The 19,952-nt window shown below is 42.4% G+C and overlaps 1 long non-coding RNA gene across 1 annotated transcript; it reads left to right on the top strand.

Annotated features, from left to right (window-relative positions):
* The first annotated feature begins 8,972 nt into the window (after positions 1-8,972).
* Positions 8,973-19,885, top strand: LOC102004973. The gene is made up of 4 exons (XR_261926.1): positions 8,973-15,149; positions 15,889-16,010; positions 17,941-18,162; positions 19,658-19,885. It is a non-coding gene; the product is annotated as an uncharacterized LOC102004973 (long non-coding RNA).
* Positions 19,886-19,952: the final 67 nt, after the last annotated feature.

Genomic DNA, 19,952 nt, shown 5'->3' with positions numbered 1-19,952 from the left:
CGGACCAGGCGGACTGCTGCAGCAGCCTGAGGATGATTAACTTGATGGAAACAGAGGAGGCAACTCACAGATGACTGACAAGATCTCGGGTGTGATAAGTGGGGAGAAAGTTGAACACACCAAGTGACACCGATTCCTTTGTAACGAAGGCCTGCATTTTGCTTTCTTCTCTGATTGGGGCTGTCTTTTCTCGGGAACCAAAGTATCTTCCGGGAGTTTCCATCCTTGGACTGAGAGATCTAGCGTCCTGCTAGATCCATCCAAGGGTCTCCCATGAGCACTGAATTCCTTCAGCTATGGGGACTTTTTCACCAGCCACACTTCTCCTTAGGTTCCCCTTGCTTGCTACCTTTACTACCTGCCCACTGCTTCCACTTCTTGAAGATCTCAACATTGTTCCCACCCTCATGACTAGTAGCACTGTAGACAGCTCCAAAATTTTGGTTGCTTTATGCAGCAAAGCAATTTGCAGCCATCTTTGGCTCCCTCCCTCCCCATCTAGACTATCTCAGTGTGGACTTACTTCGCAAATCCTGGAAGGTCTCTAGGAGACCTCAAATTGATATCTGAACAGTCAAAGCACTTTGAGGTGGTGTTATTCCACTCCTCCTGAAGGCAGAAGCAGTTGTAATCTGTTGTTTTAAACAGATTTTTTTTTTCTTCTCTTCCTGCCAGTGTGTATGAAAGAGCTGAAAGGAGTATAATGGCTGCAGGAGTGTGTGTCCTTGGAGCCCTGCTGTGACAGTACCTGAGGGGCTGGAGTGTCAGATTTTTTGTTGGATTCACTGTCTTTGTTGTCAGAAAAATGAGTAGGTTGGAGGTGGGTGTGCTTTCTAAACAGACGGCTTGATATGCCATGGAATTAAAGATTGAACCCTTCTGATTTCCTGTCAACGTGACCTCTGGCAAGCCTTGATCAAAGAAAAAAGTGGTTTTTCCAACGCCATAGGTTTCCCTTTGTAAGTGCGACCCTTTCCACAAGAGGTTCCTGGCATCTCAGACTGAACCACCCATCCCTGCCTTCTCTCAGCCTCTCGCTTTCTGCGCTGTCCGGGAAATTGATTCTTAGCTGAGAATGTTCTGAAAATCAAGTTGGTTCGACCACATATTCTGTTCTTTTAAAATTTAATTTAATTTAATTTTAAAGATAACAAAAACATCATAGTTGCACTACTGACTTCTATGGCTGTATTGAAAGGAACAGTTAGTTATTCTTTAATTGTTTGATCAATCTTGCAAGCCTCTATGTGTTTACCTGAGTAACTGATTTGAAGATATTCTGTTCTGTCAGTGGCACTGTTTTCAGATTTTGTATCCCGAAAGGATAATTGTAGTCAATTTTTGATATTGTCTTTTCCTGGTCAGAAGAGAGTGGTTTTACAACAGGGCTTTTCTTTGACTCCAAGAACTGAACATCTTGTCATAGTATGGCAGAATTCTGCCTGGTGTCAAATTGTAACATCCACTCACCATGAGATTGTGTGTGGTAGATTTAATTCTCAGTGCCACGTTAGGAGTAGCAGGAAAGAGTACTCCCAAATAAGCCTGACAATAGACGCAGGGCTGAGGAGGCCTCAGAGGAGGAAAACAGAGTCAGCACTGCAAAGTTACTTATACTCTTTGACTGCTTACTCATGTAGGAAGAGTTGAAGCTTCTGTGGCCAGCTCTGAGGCCCCTGCAGAAAGCATTCATACACTCTGTACAGAGTCACTTCTAACCTCCAAGGACAACGTGCAGCTTTTACATTAACTGATAAATGCAGTTGATAATTGGACATAAAAATGTCCTTTCCAGCTGGATGCCTCATGGCCTTCAGTTGCAGGATTTGTCTGCTTTGCGGAGTGGTAACATTGGGCCCCTACAGCCTTGTTTTCCCAGGAGAGAGAGATCTGGGAAGAGGAAGGCAGCATGGGGCTTGCCCTCAGCGCCTTTCAGCGCCCCCAGCTCTCACTCACTCTCTCTGTCTCTCTCCCCCTCAGCTGCAAACCTCTCAGAGCCCTCAAGTGGGATTAGCGAGGTTATGTGAAAACTCCTATCCAGATGGATGTCATCTTGGATGGTTCCCAGGAAGGAAAGGAAGACTGAAGTACCAGGAACGAATATGCAAATCAGGATCAGAGACAGCATGTGTGTGTGCGTGCATGTATGCGTGCATGTGTGTGTGTGCATGCATGCATGTGTGTGCACACCCAGGGGTCCTCTTTGTTCCATGGGGTGGGGAAGGCAGTCACATGGGTGTGCTGCAGGGCCAAAAAATACCTCTTGAAAGGCAGACATCTGGAGCCATCAAAGCTGTCCGGGAAAGAAGAAATTGTGGGGAAGCTTGAAAAATGCACTTGTTTCCCCCCAAGTAGTCCAACCAGTTGAAAATTTTAGGACAACTCTTCTAGGAGGTTCCATAGGCAGATCTGAAGTGTTGGGGCTAGAAAGTGAGGGAGTCTAGTTGGACTGGGTGGAGAAACTGTCTATCTATGATCAGAGTACTAGAGAAAATATTCCTTATGAGGTCTGAACTCAATGAACATTCAAAGCAAGAGCCAAATGAGTTGTTCAATCAGAGAAGATAATTTGAATGGGCCCCAACCTGACATCAAGAGCCATAGGAAGAAGGGAGGAGGGTTGGGGATTTAGCTCAGCAGCACAGAGCCTGCCTGGCAAACGCAAGGTCATGAGTTTGATTCCCGGTACCGGAAAAAAAAAGGGAGGAATGACCATCGAGGTCTTGGCAGGGCTAAGCAGGTAGTCCTGGTTGAACCCATTAATGGGTGCTGTTGAGTGCAATGATCTTTTGTGAGCACTCTTTAGAAGAATTCACAGGTGTACTTACTGTACTTAAATGTTCAGGGGCAAAATATATCTCCTCTCCCCCCATACTGTGTATCCTCTTAACCCACTGACCATAGCAAGCTGCTCCTGGTTCCTCTAATGGGAGGGTGGGTTGGAGGTGGGAAGGCAGGCACGGAGTCTGTTGTTGTGGGCTATGCACTTCCAGGTGGCAACAGGTACCAATGTTGGCCATTGTATCACAGAGACAGATACTTCCCCAGTGATAACTCTGGGGCTCCTAAACTGGGTCACTAGAATGTGTGGCAGTGAGTCAGAGATTAGGTGAATCAGGCACAGTAGATCTGGGGAAAGGTGGGTGATGCGTGCCTGCGAAGGAAGGACAGAAGTTGAAGGCTATGAGGTTATGAGTTTGGTTACATTAAAAGGCTCCTAGTAATGGTTTTCCAGTTTGAGCATAAAAATGGTTTATCTCCAATTTTCCTTGCAATCAGTGGGTGACTTTTACTCTACTGGAAGGAATATACCTTAAGCACTAGAGCTTGACATCACTTGGGTCATGGATTCCCATACGAAGCATGAAAGCTACAGGCCATTGTTTTTTTTTTTGAAAAAAGGGAAAACACTAGATACAATTTCAGTGTATTTATGAGCCCTTTGATGACCACCCACAAGTTCTGATTTGAATCCCACTGGCTTTTATGTTCTTAGTTTTGCACTCTAAGCATTGTTTAGGAATCCTATATTAGCTGATTGTCAAAGTCTTGCTGGGAATAATGGATATAACTAAGCTGATATTCGAAGGAATATTCTGGGTGGGAGAGTACAGTGTATTGTGTAAAAGTCCATGAACGGGCAGACCAGGCTTGTTTGTAGGGCAGGTAGCAAGATTTTATTATTTTTTTTCTAGAACATGTGCCACCTACTGATAGCACATCTGTGCCATGTCTGTAGGACATTGAGTGGACAGGTGGCTTTAATAGTGCCTCAAAAACTGTAATGCCTATGGACACCAGGGTTGGAGATATGTTAACTGTGGGGTGAATGGAGAGGCTGGAGAACTTTCTGTCAAACTAGGTAGCAATAGCTGGTGTGATCTTACTGGCAAGAAGGAACACCAACAGAAATGGATGTAAAGAGGATAAAGTCTGCCCTGGACCTGTGGTTGCTACACAAATATGGGGGGACTCAAAAGTAAGAGGAGCACTTCCAAAAGGAAAGGTTACACTTAGATTCAGAATGATAAAAATGTCAAATTTACAACTTAGCAAGATGATGACAATAACACAGACAAGATAGGGGACTTTGACAAGTTGATCAATAAAGACAGATCTAAGACAGAAACAAAACAACAGCAAAGAGACAGATCTAGGGGAATCTCATCCCTTTACACGGTCTTTTAGACAGTCCTGTGTATCCTGAGGAGCTTATGCAGAAATCCCGTTTGTATTTGACTGGATGTTTGAATGGTACTTCACACTTAAAATCCTTTGACCTCAGTTGAGAAAAAGGGAATTTTCCTGGCCTTCAAAGGCAGCCCCATCTGAATTGCTGGTGTTTTCATGCTTCCAATGTTTTGAGTCTTTTTCAGAATTCCGCTCAGAATTGGGGTGGGCTTTGTACTATAGTCCATAGTCTCCGCCCATGCCTGGAGCCCTGTGTTCTCAGGCTCCTCCGCTCCTGCTAGAAGACAGGTGGATCCTCAGAGCAGCATAAGGAGCTTTCTTCCACCTGCTCAGTCAGGGGCTTTACATGGATTGTGGAGCTGTAGCTACAAAGTACTAAGTTGTAGGACGTCACTGTTGGGACCTGTCAGTGGGCCGATCAGTGGGTCACCAGTGGCCAGAGATGGTCAGTAGAATCATTTCTTTCCCTACACTCTAAATCAAGACAGACAGACTGTGTGGTGCACAGAATGGTGAAGAGATGCAGTTTACATGAGAAAGTGTTGAAGTATCATTTGGTTGCCTTATGAGACCAAGTACTGGAAATCAGGACTGTTCTGAAAGTTCCATCATGAAAGAAGGAACCTGTGTCATGACTTAGGTGCCTTTTCACATTTTCTCCATGTGCAAGGGACTTGCCTAAACAATGTCCCCTGGATATTTATTTATGTACTCTTATGAAGCTCTTAGACAAGTTCACCAAACCTATCTACTCTCATGGTTAGATGCAAGTTCTTTCCACATTGTTAGTTTCAGGGTTCATTGTTCATTGATGAAAATGTTTTGGTCCAGGTGTGGTGGCACACATTTGTAATCCCAGCACTTGGGAGGCTGAGGCAGGAGGATTGCCATGAGTTTGAGGCCAGCCTGGGCTACATAGTGAGTTCAAAATCAGCCTGAACTACATACACTCTATCTCAAAAAATTATTTTGGGCTACTTGTTTAATTAATTAATTAATTAATTATATTTTCTTAATGGTCTTCAAGGAAATTGAAACAAAATTAGAAGTCTGGCGATGCTGATGTACAAAGTGGCATGGGTGCAAGGAGGTAGATTTGGTTGGTGGTGCGGACTAGTGTACAGTCTAGGACTGTGGGGCACCTGGGGTAACCATGGGCCCAACATGCTTAGCACCCTTGCTCCTTGGACCCACACCAATTATCACTCCAAGAGGGGAAAACGGGTGAATTGTCATTTTTCTCCATTTAATACAACTTCACCAGCCTCTAGTCCATCACCTGCTGGGAGCACCTGCTCCCGCACTGATTTATTGAGGAGGCTTGTTGGTATGGGCCTGGTTGCTTCTTCCTGACTCGTTATGACTGCAATCTTGCCACCAGTCTTCAAGAAAGGCAGCAGACTTGTAGGCCCTTAGCGGTGCATTCTTCTCTAGGAAGATCTCATAGGAACTGCCTTAGGTATCTCAAGCACAATAAGTCTTCCTTTACTGGTAGAACTGTGGGAGTAGGAGTTGCAAGGAACTCCTCAGGGATAGTGGTTGGGTCCCCAGCATGGTTGTCGGGACCTGATACACTGGAGGGTCTATCCTCCACTTTGGCTTCATCAGCCAGAGCAAACATATCTTTCACTGCAATTGCAAAATCGTTCACTGTGCCCTGATTTCTTGTTTACCTGGCTCTGAGCTTGTCCTCTGCATCTGATTCCTCTCATTCCATTGGAATGGAAATCCTGTCCTTGGATGTGGGGAGTAATTGGTTGAGCTGGTGCTAGTGGAGTAGGGGCAATGGTGTGTCTCATGTTGTATGCACTATAGCTGCCACTTGCCCCTAGAGCCCTACTGGAGCATCCTAGTCTGCCTGAGTTGCTGCTTGTGGTGTGGTGAATGTGCCAGCATTGGCATCTGCTTGTTGTCTGGCCATCAGCCTCTCAAGCAAATCTCAGTGTATCTTATGTTCCTCTTCCTCTGCTCCCAGTTGATGTCTTCCTTGGTTCAAGCAAACTCAAGGAGGACCTCTTTTTCCTCAGCCCTGAGCTCAGGGTTGTTTTGTATTTCTCTCTTAAATTTCAACTCTTGCAATTTTAGCTCAGTGTCATAGGCTGCCTCTGTTAAGCCTGAGTATCACGCATCAATGGTGCCAAGGTACTTGGATACAGAGAAGAAACTCCTAAGGCAATAGCCAATAATTTTGGAAACTGCTCATGTTCTATGTGAGCAATGCCTGGTAGACAAGGAGATGTGCAAAGGGAGCATGTATTCCATGTCTCTGCAGAAATCTGATGCAGTGTTTGAATTGAGTTGGCTCTTCCCAAGATAGCCGGGCCTTTGATAGTGGGGTATACTCGAATCCTGCTACTAATATTTACAATAATATAGGTGAACCTATTGTAAACCACAAGCAATCCAGAAAAGTGAGACTGCCCCGCTGATCCAGCAATTATGGTGTCAGTAGAATCTTGGAGCAGTGGGATTTGTACCAGATCTAGGGCCCTCGCCTGCTGAAAGTATGGCACGCATGATGAGGGACTATTTTGGAAATCCATAATGGTATTCCTTGTTTAAATACTTTATAAAATTGGCACCCTTTGCTCTTCCTTTCTTCTCTTCCATAGCTTGTGAACTTAATACTTCTGAAATACAAGTCAGGCGTTACTGAAATATTATTTATAAGAACACATCAATGCTCTTCTAAACAGTGGTACCAGGTGACACAGCAGAATTTTACAGTGTGAATGGAAAAATTACTCTGTGGACAGTCACAGTAAAGACTGGTCAGAAGGCGCAGGGCTGTCCTAGACATTCTACCACCGGCATCACCCATAGGGTGAGGTAGACTGTGGGCCCCTGAGCCAAGCAACATATCCTGATGCCCAAGGTTCAAGAAAATGAAGCAGTTGCTCAGCTTTTCTCAAAGGCCTAGCAAAGTCTCATTGTGAGGTTGGACCTAGGCCATGGGGATTCAGGGGAGGCATAGGAGTCCAGACTGGATGACCATTATCGATAAGAAATCTCATCTATTCATTTCTCATGCATTGACGTGCATTTTGTTTCTTCTTTGTGCTGGCCTCTGTGACTGTATTATAGCTATAGAAATGGTCAAAATTTGGTCCTTATGTTGAGGCCACAGCCTTACAAACAAGGAATCAAGTTGAGGCAGGATTACATGAGAATGCGAAGGTGCCATCCTGGAGTCAATGGGACTGGGGCTTCTGCGTTCTCCAGCTGAGGTTGGGGAGTTCATGAGATGCGCTCACTGGAGTGGGTTTCTGCTCTTTTTTCTTTTTTTTGGACGTATAATTGTTTATTGGTACATTTTAGATATACACAATGATCATATTCATCATAGGGAACTTATACACGTACACGGTATGTTTCTCTACTTTTCCCAACCTCCTCTCCTCCCTTCATCGCCTCTTCCTCTCCCAATTTGCTTCCATTTTATCCTGTTTTCAGTTGTTTTTGTCCCTTCTTTCCTTTCTCCCTTCTCTCACCCTAGTTCTTCTCTCCTTTTGAACAACTTCTTCCCATTTTCCCAACATACAATATCTATTGTATGTTTTGGTCTTTATTTTCCCTTTCAGTTCCTCCTACCAGGGAGACAGTGTAGTTTACACAAATGAGTCCAATTCATTTCACTTGAGCATGGTCTCAAGTTGCATCTGTTTACCTAGAAATGTCTCAAGTTTATCTTTCTTTATGGCAGAGTAGTACTCAATTACATATTAAAAAAAACAACTACATCTTTTTTATCCATTCCTCAGATGATGGGCATTTGGGTTTTTTCCAAGATTTAACTATTACTAACTGTGCCACTATAAACATGGGTGCACATATGTCTCTATGGTTCAGTGTTTTTTATTCTTCTGGGAAGATATCTAGAAGGGAATAGTAAAATGGAATCTCTAATTCTAGTTTTCTGAGGAGTTGCAATACTGATTTCTACAGGGGTTGCATTAGTCTACACTCTTGCCAACAGTGGAGAAGATTACCTTTTCTCCTGTAGCCCCTCTAGTGTTTGTTCTTAATTTCTTAATGATAGCCGTTCTTTCTCGGGTGAGATGAAATCTCAACACTGTTTTAATTTGCATCTCTCTAATAACTGGTGATATTGAACATTTTTTCATATATGTGTTTGCCATTTGTATTTCTTCATCTGAGAAGTATATACTCATCTCAGATGTCCATTTTTGGACTGGGTCTTTAAATTTGGGAGATCTGATTTTTTTTCCAGTTCTTTGTATATTCTAAATATAAATCCTTGTCTGAAGGACAAGTGGTTAAATTTTTTCCCACTCTGTGGGTTGTCTTTTTACTCTGCTGGAGATTTCTTTTGTGCAAAAGCTTTTTAATGGGATGTGATCCCACTTACTGATTCTTTGTATTATTTCCTGTGAAATCTGGTTTTCTTCATGAAATCTTTGCATACACTTATGTCTTCAAGAGTTCTCCCTTTTCTCTATTCCAGCAGATTTAATGTTTCTGTTTTATTATTTACAACTTTGATCCATTTTGATTTTAGTTTAGTGCATGGTGATAGAGATGGGTCCAGTTTTAGTCTTTTGCATGTGGAAAGTCAGTTTTTCCAGCACCATTTATTAAAGAGGCTATCTTTCTTCCAGTGAATGTATTTGGCTCCTTTGTCAGAGATAAGGTAGCTGAGTGTATTTGGAGTTGTTTCTGTATCTTCTAATCTGTTCCACTGGTACTTAGGTCTTTTTTTTTTTTTTTTTTTGCCAGTACCTTGTTGTTTTTATCACAGTAGCTTTGTAGTATAATTTCAAGTCAGGAATTGCGATACCTGCTGCCTTGTTTTCATTGCCAAGAATTGTTTCTGCTATTCTAGGTCTCTTCTGCTTCCAAATGAATTTTAGGAATGTTTGCTGTAGACACCACCTCAAGTAGCACAGGAGGAAGGGAGCAGAGCTCAGCTTTCCAGCAAAGGGCACCATCTCTGGGTTTTGTGCGTGTGTGTGTGTGTGTGTGTGTGTGTGTGTGTGTATATGTGTGAAGGCTCCTGTCTCTGGAGAATTGAAAATCACAGCAGGCAATCTGGAGAATCAGATGGGAGAAATGGAATAGGAGCTTGGAACACAGTGTACAAGGCATAAACCCAGTTATTTGATTTGAGGTATAAAAAGACTGTCAGCTTGGGAAGCCCAGGGTAAAGAGCCTCAATTGCTTTATTAACTGAATGGACAAGTGAGAGGTAATAAAGTGACCTCAGGGAACAGGCTGGTGCTTGAGGGTTCAGGCCTGGGGCCCAGAGATCTTGACGGCAGCCAGGGTGGTCCCAGGCACAGTGCAGTGGCCCATCCACCGCTCCTATCAATCCGCAGACAGGGAGCTAAAACGAAGCCACTAGATGGGCAGCGCAATCAGAAGGGAAGGTGTGTGTGTGTGTTTGTGTGTACAACAACTTCCTTTCTATACCATGTTTGGCTCGCAGTTAGATGAGGGTGGGATTCTGGCCTTCAGTAGATGCAGCCCTGCAGTGGGTATGTGAGGCTGCTGTGGAATGCACTACAGGGATGCCATGAGGGATTATTTACACTGGTGTTTTGGAAAGCTGGGGACTTTTGGGGTGAAATTGGCACTGCATAAGAACAACTGTGTGTATCAATAGATGCTTAATGTTTTTACAGAGATTAATAATAAAGTCAAACAGGAGCAAAAGACAGGCTTCTTAGGGTTTGCCCAATGAAACTTGGACCAGAGGCCCTCTGGTCCATCTGATGCCAGGATGTCCCTGACCTTTGTTACATTCATTCTTCTCTATACTCAGGATGCCCTGTGAAAACTGATGGAAGCCAGTAGGCTATCTTTGGAGCCATTATTTTCTGTCCCTTCATTTTGATTCCATTCCTTTCAGGCACTCAGTTTCTACCCGTATGTTTTGCATCGTGCATTCTGGCCCAGTCCTGATACCTGCCTCCAAAGTTTTGCACTAAGAGAATTAAGCCTTTGTGACCTTGTTTCCAATTCTGGCTGGTCTTTAATCTGTTTCTATGTTTGTGTCCTTCTAAGACATTTGATCCTGAAACCCAGGTTGGCCCAGTACGTATCTAATTCAAATTGTGCTCTTGGTTATAGCATTACCAAAGGCATATCTCAAGGCCGAAGTTAAACCTCTGCTGGAAGAAGATGGAAATGTTCAGAGAAAAATATTGCAGACTTGGTCTATATGAGTAACTTCTGAGGAACAGAGTGTTTAAAGAATATCTGCTTTTGACAAAAACTTGAGGCTCAGGGCCAGAACATTTTTTGTGAAATAGCAGGCCCATTTTCTAAGTATAAAGGCAAAACAGCTTGTTAATAACACTATCAGGTTCTTGAAATCTGTGTAAAATATGGTTCATTGGTTCAAATAAAGCTGTTATAAAATGGCACTGCTCTTTGCCTTCTGCAACTCTGCTGGTAGATAGGTCCATTCTTGTTTCTTGCCATTTCTCAGATTATGTGTTTTCCCCAAACTCAGAACCATGACCAATACGCATGTCGGGTGATTCAGTCCAAACAGATCTCCTTTCAGACAAGAGAGGCATTCAAAACACTAAATTAAATAGGCAAGTCCTGTGCCTCTGATAAGCCCAAATCATTCCTCTGGCAATATGTTTCTCTCCACCACTGATTTGTTGTCTTTTGCATTATTGGACTATTTTGGCTATATGTATATATGTATCCATTTCAGCCCCAAGCCTCCTATGCTAAGACCCCATAAAAAAGGAAGGAAAGTTATAACTGAAGTTTTACAATTAATATTACTGTCCTGACTTAAACATATTTTTGGCTATACCAATTCTCTATTAAAATATTCAAGAAGTTGGTGAATATTTTTGGAGAGAAGATAATTATGGAGGACTCTGTGTTTTTTTTAATATATGGGGTCCAAACCAGTTGAACAGATGATCTGATAAAGGCACTACCCTGCTTCTGAGGGTACCTTGTGCTTTCAACTCTTGCTGGGTTGATCCTTTTTTGAAGCTGACAGCCCCCTGGAAATGTGAGGAATAGATAACACATCTATACTTAGGTTACACTCAGAGTATATTTAGCCTGTACCAGACACACTTGAGCGAGAGCTTTCCCCAAAGATTAACTGCCAGCTGGTGTTGATGATACTCAGGGCTTCCAAGCACAGCGGGTGGGCTTTTATTTCCAGGAAATGGTTGATGTCTTAATCATAATGACTTCACTGAGCTGCCTTTGCTGTTGAAAATAGAACTTATATTTGGGAATCTTTGTTTAATGGAAGTTTCTTCCTTGGATGCCAGTCAGTCTATTATATTTGGAAAGGAGTAAAATAGCTGGCACATTCCCCTTGGGGTGGTAAGGAGGACAGTTTGCAAGGGCTGGTGTGGTTCTTCCTGACCCCATGAATGGGGACAATGTCCAAATTCAGAGTAATGGACACCCTCAGAATTTCCCAGGAACTTCATGGTAGGGTGGCAACGTGGAAAAATACACTAGCTGAAACTGAAATTTCAACCAGTGGAGATGCATATTTGTGAGGGTTGCCTAAAGGTCAAAAACTACAACAATAACCCAAAAAACTACTCTGGAAACCCCGTAAGACTAAAAAAGCATAAAACTTTGGGCATAATACTTAGTCTTTTCACAGAGGATTTCTCCTCTGAGTGATGTGCTCAGTCAGGTGAGCTATAGTTGTAGACGGTTGTGGGACACTTGAAGGATACCATGACTAGATACAGAAGAAAAGCCATTGACTGTGAACACAGGCCTCTGTGTCTTCATCCTTTCTCCAGGATCCATGTTCAGCACTTGTGTGCCTCTCCTCCAGTACTGATTGCTTATGGTTAGAACCCAACCTCCTTGGCAGGTGCCTGTACTGTATACCATTTGTTAAATATTTTGAAAATCAGCTCCACATGGCAGGAACTGAGTTCTGAAGAGTAGCGTTTTAAGGAATGAGGATGGTTGCAGAAGTGACTCTCCTAGATGGAAAGTCTCAGTCTGACAGCTGTCAACAAGGTGGGGATATGATGGTGAAGGAGAATTGAATGGACCGTCCAAGCTAGGAACCGGTGGTTCTGAGTATTTTAATGCCTTTGTTCAAGCAAAAAAGGTCTAAGCATAAAAAACATGGTGACGTGGGAAGCTCAGGGAAATGAGCATGAGCTGAAAAGAGACAAGGCTAGTTTCAGGAAACGGAGGAGAACGCTGAGGCTGTGAGGCCAGTAGTGTGTCTGACGAGCATGATAAGCAGGGATGGAATGTGAATGGCTGGCTGCAACTGGTCGCCAGTCGTGTGGCAGGTTCAGCTGGCTGCTGTGGTGGCAGACACAGCCTGAGTGTCCTGCCCTCTTAACTTTTTCTCTTCCTCCTGTCTGGCATCCCCACTAGGGGTCTGGCCTCAGCGGGAGCTTGTCTTGAGGTGTGCTGAGACTGAGACTCCTCTCCAAGTCCTCATTTTGTCAGTGCTGAAAACTCTGAAGGGGAAAAGTTCAAGAAGTCAAACTTGCTTTCTACTGTGGCTCTGGTATATTGCCAGTTCTTCAACTTTCAAATGCGCAATGTGTAAAAAAAAAAATCCAGCATACGAAAACATTGCCTTTTCCTATCAATTCGCTATGTTTCCAACAGGCAACAAAATGTAACAGGACTTCTGAAAATGCTAGGCATTGGGCTTCAAGATGTGGTTTCTTTCCTTGAGCAGGTCAACCGTCTACTTTAAGCTGAGATGTGATGTAACACTAGATGTTATTCCTTTCCTTCACACCAGCACAATGGGCTAGTGAGATGGGCATAAAGTGAACTTGGATAACATGAAAATTCTCCTCCCAGCAAATCACATGTGGCTACTTGAGAGTGGGTGTTATCCATGAAGATCTGCATGGTCTCTTACCTTTAGGCACGCTTTAGGTTTCACCCTTCTGATGTTGTTTGGAGAGGTGAGAGGAGACATCTCTTGCTTCCTGGAAAGGATGTATGCTGTGATTAAGGATTTTCAAGTTGTAGTATGTATGTAGCCAGTTTTCATAATATATTGCCCTGGTAATAGACCAAAGACACACATTCAGGTGGTCTGAAAGTCCCTGGAAAATTGACGGTTCTTTCGCAGAAGCGAAACTCAGTCTTCTCCAAAAAGGTTGAGGTGGACAGGGCTGGGATTGGACAAATCACTCTGAGCAGAGGACCAGCACTGTGAGTTCTTGTCATTCTCCAGTGGAGTTGGAGAGATCACTATTGAAGCAAACAGCCTACATCATAGTCTCATCTTGTGACTTTTTTGTGCTAGGTGTAAACTTCATTCGCAGAGGCAGAATCTGTGTCATGGCATGTGGAAAGAGACTTTCTCTCTTTATCTGTACCTCAGACTAAGCCCTAAAAAGCTATAGGCAATGAGCCAAAAAGTAGCTCAATATTCATTTCCCAAAGGAACAGACTTCATTTCTGGGAAGAAGAGGACTTGTTCTTCAAACAGCTACCACCCATCATCTAAGTTTGTCTTATAAACCAGAAGAGTGGGATTCATTGCATGAGTTGTTTCAGTGGAAATTCATTGAAGTAAAGTCAGTTATATGTCTTACCCTCAGGAGAAAGAAAAGGAGGTGAAAAAGACGTTGGTTTCTTTGCACTCTCTCATTAGTCAAACAAAAATGGTGGAATAAAACCCACAATGGCTTCTTGTAGTCTTTGTGGTTGTCTACTAGAAGAGATGAACATTTCACAGTTTCTAGCTGAATGCCTCATGGGTTTCAGAAACTTATTTGCTTGCCTTGGGCTGCTGTAAGAGCACAGAGATCACTAGAAAAGTTTACAGGTGTCCTGTGGAAAAGTCTGAAGGAGACAGATTGAGAAGAACAGCTCACAGCAGCAAGGCAAGAAGAACAGGGTAGTGGCTGAACAAAGCATACTTCCACTTCTTTTGGGGGGCAAGTATATACCCCTCAAGCTATGCCATGGGAAACATGACAAGCTAACATGGGAAAGGACTCGGAATGAAGCTGTCTTGAAAGAATGTCTGTTGGGGAGAAGGGTGTTCAGAGGCGTACTGCCAGGAAGAGCGGCTGTCCAGGGTGGGGGCCACAAGAGCTTGGCCATGTGAAGCATTGTTTGGACTAGGCACAGTGCCACAAGAAGTCCCCAGGGTGGTCTTCAGCTCCCATAGCTGCTCCTTCCACACAAAAATACAGCCAGGATTTTTATGAAAGATTCCCTCAAAAAAACCAAGAAAGCATCGAGCACTGTACCACTCAAGTAAAAATTGTTTTTCTCTCTCTTGTCCCTTTTTTGCCTGGAGAGCCAGAAGCACACACTGGGTAGAAAGAAGAATGGAAAGAGGTGTCAAGAGAGAGAAACGGCAGCAACTCCTCCCCACATGCTGATTGCCAAGCCAGAAGTTGAGACTGAGCTGGAAGGAGAAGTTTTAATTAGATCCTTAACTAAGATTTTGGTTTAGAATGGTCTAGAATGGACTTTTTTTTTTCATTCCCAAAGCTAGAACAAACCTTTAGTGCTTAAAACTGACTCAAAAAGGAATGGAACCTGTTCAGTTCATTGGCAGAAGGTCACAAAACCACCCCCTGATTATATCACAACTGGCTAAACTCTGTATAAACCTGATTTAAAAAAATATATATTCCAAAAGTATCAGTATAACTAATAGCTATCTTGGCTTTCTCTGAAGGGGGCAGAAGCATAATGCTTTTCAAGGCAAAAGTATCATGGGGAAGACCTAGTCCAGAGCATCATGTCCTTCCCCAAGCCAAGAGAAAGCTCTTCTCTCTTGGGGTGACCAATCTAGTGTTTGCTTATCCTTTTTTCTCTGTAGAAAGGATTCATGTTATAGGTTCAACTCTACTTCCTAATAGGAAGATGGTCAGTTATAAGCGAACTATACCCTTGGGAACTCTTCTGATACCTTAAACTTAATGCCCTTCAGAAGAATCCAGAAATATATTTCCATCATATATATTTATGCTAAGAATCAAAAACAGGTAATGATTTGTTTTTTCTGCTCCAAAGCATTTTCTTTCTTCTAAGGGTTCATTTTAAGAGACCTAGTAATTATAAGCTCAAGGAAGAAATAACAATAGCTTCCCCCATGAATGATGGGACAATAATCATTTATAATGGTCCTAGTTGGGTCTCTTCCTTTCCTACAAATTGCCCTGCTTGACCACATCACAACCATTTTTTTTGGCTGTATACTGGTGGCCCTGTATTAAATGTCTCAAGAGAATGTTTTCCAGAGAATAATGACACTCTGCTAAGGCCCTTGAAGACTTCCTGGAGCTTTTCTTTGATAGTCTTTTTTTTTCTGTGGGTGATAAAGTGTTGTTTGAGTCTTGCTCCTTCTTGACAGAGCCATGGACAGGAGAAAGAGGCAGAGACAGGGGCAGGGGTAGAGACAGAGACAGGAGAAAGAGATGAGCAAGAGTTCAGAAGTGAAGAATACTGGGCTCTATTTCCAACTCTGGCATGGACTTCCAATGAGATTGGAAGCTCAAAGTCAAATACGTTGTTGAGTAACTTGAACCTAGAGAGCTGCTCATGGTATTCAGAGCCTTTCTGGAGGCTTTGCTTCTGTTTGGAAAAAAAGTCAACTCATAATGCTCAAATTATACTCTAGATGGCTTTTTCCTTAATTTCAAACCCAAGTACTAAATTCTAGCTTTTGTTAAATTTTTCCCTCTGCAGTAATCAGATTTCTCATTACTAATTTACTATTTTAAGTTCTTTTCAGTTTGACCACCCAGCTGCCTGCATGGTATAAGAGAAGCGCAGAGAGTGTCTTCCCAGCTTTCAAAAGTAGAAAATGTTAGCAATTGGAGGATTCACTGCCAAGAAAAGACCAAGTAAATGAAAGCATCTTTGTTGGGATTTTCTCATTTTGCAGGAACTATAGGATGAAATTTATGAAACCTTTTTTGAAATTGGAATTTTATGTCTTAGGACTTAGGTCTGTGTTTCTCTCATCTTGCTGAAAATTGAACCAGAAGCAAAGAGGTTGGATTGTCCAACTTATACCTAGATTTGGCTTTAGTTGATGCAAAAAAATCTTTGCATCAGATCTCTCCTATTTGGGCCAAATTAATGTTGCAGAAAAACCAGTATCAAACCAAATGGAAGACTGTTGCACCAAGGAGTGAGAAGGCAACTTTTTATTATGCTAGCAGGCTAGGGAATCAACCCAAAGGCTCAAATCACCATCCCAGAGTCAGGTCTGAGTTCAGTTTAAATATGGTTTGCAAGTGGGTAGTACAAAACTGATAGCAGGTCATTACATGGTTGGATACATGGATTACATGAATTAATTCATGTGTTTTCAGGCAGATTTACTTAAAAGGAATCATTTATCATTAGACAGGAACATTCTGGGAAAGAGGGAAGAGGGGTGTGAGTGGAATAAGCAGAGTGAAATGGGTCCTTGACTAGGCCAGTCTGTCGCAGATGTGAAGTCCTTGAAGCAAGATGGAAGCAATATATATTTTTCTAACTAAGGAAAGCACAAGCTGGACACAGTCAAGTTGGGCCAGAGCATTATCATAGAGAAGTAGATAGTCAAGGCTGACTGACTGCAGCTAGCTATGTGACTGGCAGCATGAGCATAGACACAGGTTAGGAATTAATTTCTAACTTTTGCTAGAATATGCCTACAAGTCTGCTATTTTGCATGCCCTTACATTAATAGACCTCACTTAATTTTAAAGTGCATTAGTATTGTTACTTTTGTATTATGCAAATGAGACTAAGGTTGAAGCTGACTTAGTGAGGGACAGATACTTCTCAAATAGTCAAAAAACCAGAGCAAAGGCTTTTAAAGGCAGAAGCCAGCATGCATTCATGTTGTGCTCCTCGTTCTCCTTGCTGGGACTGGGATCCAGCACAAAGACTGCTGGCATTGTTCTGAGACATTTTTACTCTTCTGGCAGAATAGACATATCCACAAAGCCCCAGACTTTAACTGATCACTGAGGTAGCCCACTTCAAACAGTAGGTGACCCAGATTCATAGCACTGCTAGCTGGCTTTCACTTCCCCTTGTCCTGCTGTCTGGTTACTTCTTTCACTTCTTTCCAAGATTCACCCAACATGTCTGACAGCTTTGAGTATTAATGCTGGTTATAATCTTTCTTGGAGGCCCACCTCTTCTTGACACTGTGACTTAGCTTCCAGCTGCAGCTTCTCTTCTCTTAAGGGTTTGTTGACCTCTTCTCTTTTCTTAGAGTGCCAGTATTTGTCTGTTCCTTCTTGGCCCGCAGCTGAAGATACGCAGTATGCCTTGACATCATTTCCTGTAGAGTAGGAGCACATGAGGACCACATGCTGAAGGAAATATTTTGAAAACAGGAATGTTTGAGAAGATTAGAAATTTTTCGATTGGACGGTTCTTACCTCCTGAAATCATAAGTCTGTGGAGAGTTAGAATTTTGGCAGTTTTGGTTACTTAGTTCTGAGATTATCCTACACAATTCTGAGACAACCAGTTAGTGCAGTTTATCACTATTTTGGCCTAAATCATGCAAATATGATTATGTCTACTTATCCCTAGAAACAGTAACCCTTGGCATAGAGGTTAAGAGTATAGAGGCTGGGGATTTAGCTCAGTGGCACAGTGCTTGCCTGGCAAGCACAAGGTCATGAGTTCAATTCCTGGTACCGGAAAAAACAAAACAAAACAAAACAAAACAAAACAAAAAAACAAAACAAAACAAAGAGTATAAAGTTCAATGCAGTGGAATTAGAAAAATGTCCATTTTTTTTTCTTTTTTTTTACTATGGGCAGGGAATTATGCTAAAGAATGTATGAAATCCAAAGATGAACAGAGAAGATGTGAACATATCACGAGATGTCCTAAAAATCTCTACAGAAAATTGAATTTACCTGAGAAGTAGACATATCAGAGGAAAACCAGCAGAAATACTCTTGTGCAAAAACACAAGAATAAATATTTCTCAAGACTCTTCTTTGTTAATACTTCAGTGAACTGCAAGAGCAGCAATAAAGGTGAGAGTAATGAAAAGAAAAGGAAATCTCTAAAAGGTGAGGAGGAGCCATAGCAGATGTAAGAATATCAGATGACACAGAAATGTCTCAAGTAACTGATGAGGCTGAAGTTTGCTTTCCATAGATAATGATGGCCAGGACACGTATGTCTAATATTGCTCTTCTAAAAACTCTTCTAAAATCTGGCAATAAAACTATTTTTAAAGGCATAAGGCTATAAAGATGAGAAGCAAGCCACCCTTGACGTTTTTAGAGTTCCCAAACAAGACCGCAGCTGTCCATGCTGTATGTTCAAATATCAAAGGTTATAAATCAAGCTAGCAAACTTTTTTTTTTTTTTGTGGTACTGGGGATCGAACTCACGACCTTGCGCTTGACAGGCAAGCGCTTATGCCACTGAGCTATATCCCCAGCCCCAAAGCTAGCAAACTTTTATAATTTACCTTACCACCTTGACAAACACATCTCTGCAATGACAAAGTCGAAGTATTGGGATGTATTTGCATCATTTGACACCAACTAGCTCCAGAAAGCACAATTTCAAAATTCATTTCTCTTTTGCCGAAGCTGTGACTTCTTTGGGGAGAGGTGGTGGCACACACACAACACTCCATCCCTTACACACATGAAGTTTTATTCTCATCCCTTGCAGAGAGCCCTAGCGCACATGCTCAGGCCTAGGGTGTACACACTGGAGAGGCACTCTGCTGTACTGGGCCAGAAAGAAACCCTTGTAGGCCCCACATGACCTGAAGACTACTTGGAAAGCAAATTTAAGGATCTCATATAACCAGAGTGTGATGTCCAAAAAGATGGAAAAGACTGAGTGGTCATAGCCCTTACTTTAAGAAATCTTTGCCTCATAGATTTTGGTTTTTGGTTTTTTTTTTTTCTGGTACCAGGAATTGAACTCATGACCTTGTGCTTGCCAGGCAGGCGCTGTGCCTCTGAGCTAAATCCCCAGCCCCGACCTTTGCCTCATAGAGATGCAAGCAGATCTTGCCCAGCTCTAAGGCAAAACCAATGAAATGAACTGGAAGCCAGAGTAATACAGTTTTTGAAACTCAAAAGCAAATGCAAAAGCACTGACTGACTTAACAGACATTAAAGGTTTGATTCTCAGCTAGCACTGGGAAAGGGAAGAACCAATCTGCTTCACTCTACAGTCTTCAAAAGGCTCTGGATTTGGGGACTGTGAGAGGTGTTGGCTCAGGGACTTCCCAAAGTGAGGATCTTTAAGAAGAAAGAAGGAAAGATTGAGAGCTGTTTATGAAATGGTGAGATGCTCAGATCTTCTCTTTGACTTCACAAATGTTAGGCAACCAGTCTTTTCACACCCAGGAACAAAGCTCAGCATATTGTCTAGAAAGCAAAAAAGAGGGTCTGTGTCTACACAGGGTGCCAAACTAAAAATATGGGGTTTAAACCAAAATATGTCTGTGGAAAGTACAATCTCTCCTCCAATCTCCAGCTGTCTTCTCCCATTCTGTTCCAGAATATGGACATGAGGCAGAAAATTAGAAGATCTTTTCTGGAAAAGATGACCAGATTTCCCCAGAAAAACACTCTTCCTCATCTAGTTAGACCTACTAGTCAGCCCTACTAGTCAGATAATCAACAATTAGCAGCGCTCTGAAAAAGGATTCTAATAAGAAGTGGAATGAGAGTAAAGCATTCTGAAGGGAGCTGCATGAAAAAAATCTTCAAATAATATCTTCAGAGAAAAAAAAAATTAAAAACAACACCTGTGAATGAAGAACAAGCTGCCATAAAAAGTAATACTCTGAGAA

The sequence above is a fragment of the Chinchilla lanigera genome, unplaced genomic scaffold (assembly GCF_000276665.1).
Source record: "Chinchilla lanigera isolate Chin_1 unplaced genomic scaffold, ChiLan1.0 scaffold00037, whole genome shotgun sequence".
NCBI lineage: Eukaryota > Metazoa > Chordata > Mammalia > Rodentia > Chinchillidae > Chinchilla > Chinchilla lanigera.
Note: the sequence above shows the minus strand (reverse complement) of the source record. Positions and strands in the feature narration are given on the sequence as shown.